This window comes from Saccoglossus kowalevskii, chromosome 12 (genome assembly GCF_978046115.1).
Source record: "Saccoglossus kowalevskii chromosome 12, keSacKowa6.1, whole genome shotgun sequence".
Classification (NCBI taxonomy): Eukaryota; Metazoa; Hemichordata; class Enteropneusta; family Harrimaniidae; genus Saccoglossus; species Saccoglossus kowalevskii.
The window spans coordinates 4,129,295-4,135,653 of NC_140652.1; the positions used below are offsets into that span (position 1 = coordinate 4,129,295).

The 6,359-nt window shown below is 36.0% G+C and overlaps 1 long non-coding RNA gene across 1 annotated transcript; it reads left to right on the plus strand.

Annotated features, from left to right (window-relative positions):
* The first annotated feature begins 2,176 nt into the window (after positions 1–2,176).
* On the plus strand, positions 2,177–5,979 carry LOC144344190 (uncharacterized). Its single transcript, XR_013419121.2, has 4 exons — positions 2,177–2,357; positions 3,724–3,835; positions 5,006–5,097; positions 5,573–5,979. It is a non-coding gene; the product is annotated as an uncharacterized LOC144344190 (long non-coding RNA).
* The last annotated feature ends 380 nt before the right edge of the window (positions 5,980–6,359 follow it).

Sequence of the window (6,359 nt, forward strand, 5' to 3'; positions counted from 1 at the left end):
ACGCCTTAGTTTTTTGACCTTTTGATATAGAGTTTGTAACCTTAGTAACGGAGACAGTGCAGCGAAGGGTCACCTCAGCGAACCGTTTTGAGAAAAGTGAGTCGTTTGGTAGCCTTTCCCTTGTTTTTGATTTATAACCGTTGATATTTGTGACTTTATAACCATTGTATTTAGACTTTATAATCATTGTACTTAATTAGTGTGTTTTACTCTTTTTGATTTATTCCTTTTCTTAGTATTGTATTTAACCCGTATGACGATGAGTGGCTGACGGTATCTTTGATTTGTGAATGTGCAATGCCGAGAGGCATATCTCAGTTTGGGTGAAGGGATGTGTCATGAATTTGTTTTCGCGTATCTGTTGACCGACTTAATTAACTGATTATTAGCGAATTGCTGTGTTATGTCTGTCATCGTGTAGGCCTATTTGAAGTTTTGGACGGAACTTGGCTCAGTGATTTGGAACTAATTACGAGATAATCGTCGCCATTCTGACAGTTTATATTCATAGTTATTAATGTAGTGAACGATTAATCAAAAGATATGACGTATTCAGTACTTAGTGTGATTGGCTTTATGATTGAAGGTTACGCCCTAGAATCGTTTTACTGCTTTGTAATTGGTTAGAGTTTTGAAAATGAATAAAGAGAGTTTGAGTTGGTCTTGGCGAATACTCCACGACAGACGCAGTCAGTCCGAGAGAGTCTTGGGGCGAGCCTTGACGCAGTCCAGTCTTGGGCGAGTCTTGGTTCAGCCTTGTGAGAGTCTTGGGGACTTTTCCCCAGGGCGCTGTGTCTTACAGAGTGCTCCAAAAGATCGACTAAGACGAGAGCTGAAACGTATTTCGTTGTGTGTGCCTTATTTGACTGTAAAGTTAAAGTGACTTTCCCGATCCCGTACCTCAAGGGGACGAGATAGAGAGACGAGACGAGATTCCCCCCGACAGTGTGGAGACCCCGAGAGGAGAAAGATTTTACCCCTGATACTATACAAAATTTGAATAATGTCACCAAACTGTACGTTTTGACGACTCGTATGCAATTGTAAAATTATATTTCTGAAATACTTGAAGTGAATTTCAGCACTTTGCTTTTAATAAGTGTTATGGTTCGGTTAATAATTTCCTGGAAACTGTACAGAAAATCACAGACTTTCATTATTTTTTGTTCGTAGTTTTTCTAAATTTCAGTTTTTATTGTTCATAATTATTTACAGCAATAACACTTCATGATAGTGTACATCTTTGCCCCACACAATAAAACATGTATGGATACGTGCGAGTATGTTTCATGGGTTAATAGGCCACTTCTAAGTATCCCACAATGTCTGGTAATTCTAACTAACTACTATTAAGAGTGGCTAATACTATAATCCGGCATAATTATGTTTTTTTAAATGTAAAGAAATGTAACACTGTGTTACAAAAGGTGAACGTAGAATAATATTTGAATAATAATAATAATATTTTTTTTCCTATAGTAAAGAGATAAAAATGCAGTGAAATGTTAAAAACGTTTCTAAAATGTCGTAGGTGTCAAAACCTATTAGCATCTCAACATAGGGTTGTCGGAACATAGGAGTGTCGGAATATAGGGATGTCGGAACATAGGGGTGTCGGAATATAGAGATGTCGGAATGTAGGGATGTCGGAACATTGGGGTGTCGGAATATAGGTGTGTAACCCCGCTCGTGCATATATGTCGTGAATTGTGCAATATCTCGTGGTATACCCGCCTCCGGTGGTGGTGTATTGCTTAAATAACGCATTGTGCAAACTATTCAAACGATATACAGTGCACAGTGTGTTTGAGCATCATGTATCATAGGTGTGTTTCTTGTTTTACTGGTGACAGGTATACAGTCTGTTCACATTGTACGAACATGAAGATCCTTATCATTGCATGTGCACTAAGTGTAAGCCTTACTGTGGTTCAAGGTAAGTGATGTCATTAGCTATACAAATAATTCATCGGTCAAGGTCAACATTTACTGTCACGTGATGATACATTATACTTCACTGTTGACGCAAGTTAATAGCTGTAAATATAGATCACGTTTTGAGTAATATTCACATATTTTCTAATATTTATTTCCATCCTGCATATTTTCATAAGTCTATGTTATTGTTTATTTTACTAGGATCTTGTCCCAGTGGATTTACGCATTGGCCTCAAAATGGGTATTGCTACAAATATTTTCCGACTGCTGATAGTTTTAATGACGCTGATAGTGCCTGTGGTCACCAAGCGATTGGGTGTAAATTGGCGTCAATTCATTCATCGCCAGAAGAAGGCTTCGTAAATGAATTAGCCCAAACGACCGGAGATTACTGGATTGGACTAAATGACATATATGAGGTAGCGGAACTAACGTACTTTATATATTATCCATCGTTTACTACTACTAAACATAAAACACAGCGAGAATAAATCACGCAACATACACTAAAAAGTGTAACTCTATGTTCAATGTTAACTTGAGTTTAATACTGAATTTAGCATTAGAAATCTGTGCGGGTGTCCTATCACCACGAGTCCGTAGAAGAGTCCCTTGTATCTGACGTTCTGGTGTTTTCAGAAGAACGTGTAATTTTTGATCACTCTGTGTAAATAAATAAAATGCATTTCATATGGCCGGTAACAACATATCAATTACTATGCATTGGTAATTATTTCCAAAATACTGATGATGAATGCATCTGTGTCAATGATTTTCAGCCGTTTGACGGCCTGGCAGATAAACGGCACGTAATGTGCTAAATAAATTGTATGTGTAGTTAGTAGCTGAAGAATTATCCACGTTTGTTGCATGGTTGCATCCCGGTCAGCACGTGTCATCCCGGTTAGCACATAACACGCAAACCAGTCCATGAATACTAGTAGTCCTCCAATCATGTTTTCTCACAGCTGTCATGACTGGAGACAAGTCTATTACACATGCAGACGGCAAAGGAACTACTTCAATTTCACTATCACATAATTTTCTAAACTAAACACTATTAGTAGTATACATTACCAGGGTTCCACTTAAAAGCAATAAATCTAAAAGCCCCTGCAGACATAATGGTATAACTTTACTTTCTATTGCATGTCCGGTAAGGCTATCCAGTATAAATGTATCAATACCCCCACACCATATGTTGTCATGTCGTTATGTGATGGAACAACGCATTCATTCAGAATGTTGTGAACACAACTCTGAACTGACTCTGGTGATTCCATATCAGTTAACAGCTGATCTATGTATTCATCCATAATCCATAGTCATAATAATGAATGGGTTTACTTCATATAAAGAGTTTCACTGCGACCAGACAACTTCTGTCACAAAGCATTAAGCTCAATTTAAGCCACTGGGACGCTTAGATTTATTTTGAATGGCTCATGAAAAAATGAAATTTCATTACGTCTGTTCTGAGAAGGGGTCAGTTGTGGGAAAAGTGGTTATACAGACTATACAATATAACAACATTTCACATAACAACATGTATGGCTTCATTACAAATATCTCTAAATAAATGAAAACAAAAACTACTCTTATACTTGAACATTTGACAAGAATCAGACTATGTTTATGTTTCTTCTTGATCACCATATTTAAAGGACTATTATTCCTGCTTATTCCAAGTTCAGTGAAAGAGACACAGATAATGACGTAGAATGACTATGTTATGGAAGTTAAACGGTCATTAACATTAATTGTACATGTGATAAATTTACGTAGGAAGACAACTGGGTGTGGACGGATGGTACTCCTACAGTGTGGACAAATTGGGAGTGTGACCACCCTAATCAAGGCACCGCAGCAGATTGCGTTGCTGGTAATTACGGGTCTAGTAAGTATCACAAATAATGCGGAAATAATTTTGAAGTATGTCAAGGAAAGATGCATTTTATACAAAAACTACATTATTTGGTTTCACCAACATCATTATTCAATCCATAGTTCAATTAAATTCACTTTTCCCATCAATTTTTCAGCTCATTTGCTATACTCAGTGCATTTTTAGGGAATATTCCGTCTTTCATTCGAAGTGTTAATCCAAGAATTTTGCAGTACACGACTCGTCTAGTGTGTTGTAAATAGAGGGGAGGCAAGGGGGTAGCTGGTACGGTTTTACGGGAAATAAAAAAGGCTTTTCACAATTTACGAAGAAAAAAGGGACGTTTTTACAGTTTACAGTGTTAACAAATGGAACATTGAATGGTCCGAAGAGCTCTCCAACTCAAATTCTCCACCATTGCTGCGCCGTGTGAAGAGACGCATGCGCATATTGCCCTCGTAATGCTCTTCATTCGGTTAGAGGGCCTTTTACGTCTTGACATTCAATTTTGTAGTGAATTCTGTCATCTAGTCGTTTTACAGTTTCTAAAATGTTATTTCCCTGGATTATTCTTTACGATTTTTTTATTTGGATGTGAATTTTTGTACGTACGAGAAAAATGACACATTTTTACAGTGTACGAAAAAAATATTTGATTGATTACGTTGTACGTCTAGCCTGTGATTACAGAATTACGGAATTTATTTTTTCTATTTACGTTGTACGAACAAAAAAATATTGCAATTACGTTGAACGAAAATAACCCTTGCCCCCCTCTAAATAATGAAGTATGTTGTTATATTGTTGTTATGATACCTATATTTGTTATTACATCATGCGGTCTGGTTAGAATGTCGACCCAGCATGATGTGTTAATGTCAAGATCAGTGTCACAGAAACACTAAACTCGTTTCCAGACATGACTACCAAACACGAGGCGCAATATTTAGTGCATAACCAATTCTAATGTGGTGTGTTAGTGGCTATACTGACTCCGGGGTACTGTCTAGATCTATTTGGGAAATAAATTATGTTACGTGAGAGTATTTTGAATTACTGCACTGCCTTGGTAAATACACTGATTTGTTTGGTGACTTACTATTGTCCTGCTGAAATATATTTATGATATTGCCAGTCAATGTGTTCAGTATATATTTGTTTGTTTTCTTCTCCTATAACTAGGTGACCGATGGAGGGATGCTAGTTGTGAAGAGTTGAATCCTTATGTTTGTAAAGTTAAAGCACTATAAAAAGACCTGACGGTTGTATAAATGGTATGTTGCACTGACGGATATGTTTTTTTCATTAGTGCTGATTGTGGTGTTTTGTCATTTCAGTGAAGTCACGCTATGAGTGAAACAATAATGGAAACCCCTGTACGGGAGCTACATAGTGTTGTTTTTCAGTTTAATTTTAACTTAGCATGTGTTATACGGTAATTAGCCCTATACTATGCAACTTTTTTGAACTTAAGTTTGGTATTTTTATATAAGACAGAGTTTAATTATGAAAAGAAAAATTAAAGTGCAAATGTATGTAAAGTTGTGTTAAATTAAAATTAATTTGAATATGATGTTATTCAAATAGATTTAACTATGACGTCATTACTTTGTATGGATTTTTTTATAGGATAGATATATGGAAAATTATTACACTGCTTTATTTCACTAAACTGCCATGATACATGAGATAAATTATGTTACTAGTACTTTGGCAATTCAAATAATTGGAGTTGTTTATATTTTTCAGAACGACGTAAAATAGAAGTTGTTGGAGTACAGAAGATTGTCACCAATAATATTGATACTTTATATTAATACAATAACAATATATTTAATAAATATCGAATCATTATTCACCATATATTAGTTTTATTATGATATGGTACGATTGTCATCTTAATAAAACAGTGTTATATGTTAATGAAGAACATGTGTAAATAAAACAATGCACGTGATCTTGATTATTGAAGTTGTATACAATAGTTAAATAAATAATGCATGAATGTAATAATCCCCGTATTTCATCACCATAAATGAATGAACAAGATGGCCGACTTCCGCCCTGGCCAGTGTTCCCCAGTCAAATAAACATCGCATAATGTGCCATGGAGAATGCATTGCATAAATATATATTAAAACAAACTTTAATTTTGAGTTTATATTTTTCATTTTTTCACTTTTGTGTGCTTCGTAATAGACAGGTGACATTCCAAGCTTTCGATATGTTATAGTAGTTTCCATTAAAACTCCACCATTAAATGCCCAACTTGCCGTAAAACCTGATGATAAATTCTACACTGGACCAGTGTATTGCCAATGGACGATGTGTATTTGAGTGCCAGACTCTATTTTTACAAATAAGAAAATGCAGTAACGCAGGTGACTGTTCAAGTTTGTTTGCTTCGTTCTGGGTACTCTCTGGTTCGATGAACACGGCGGCGCAGCTGACGCAGTTGTAGACGCAGTATTCGCTGCCCAAATTAGAGTTGAAATTCATGCATTTTTACACAGATGTATGATCCAGTTGTCAGCAA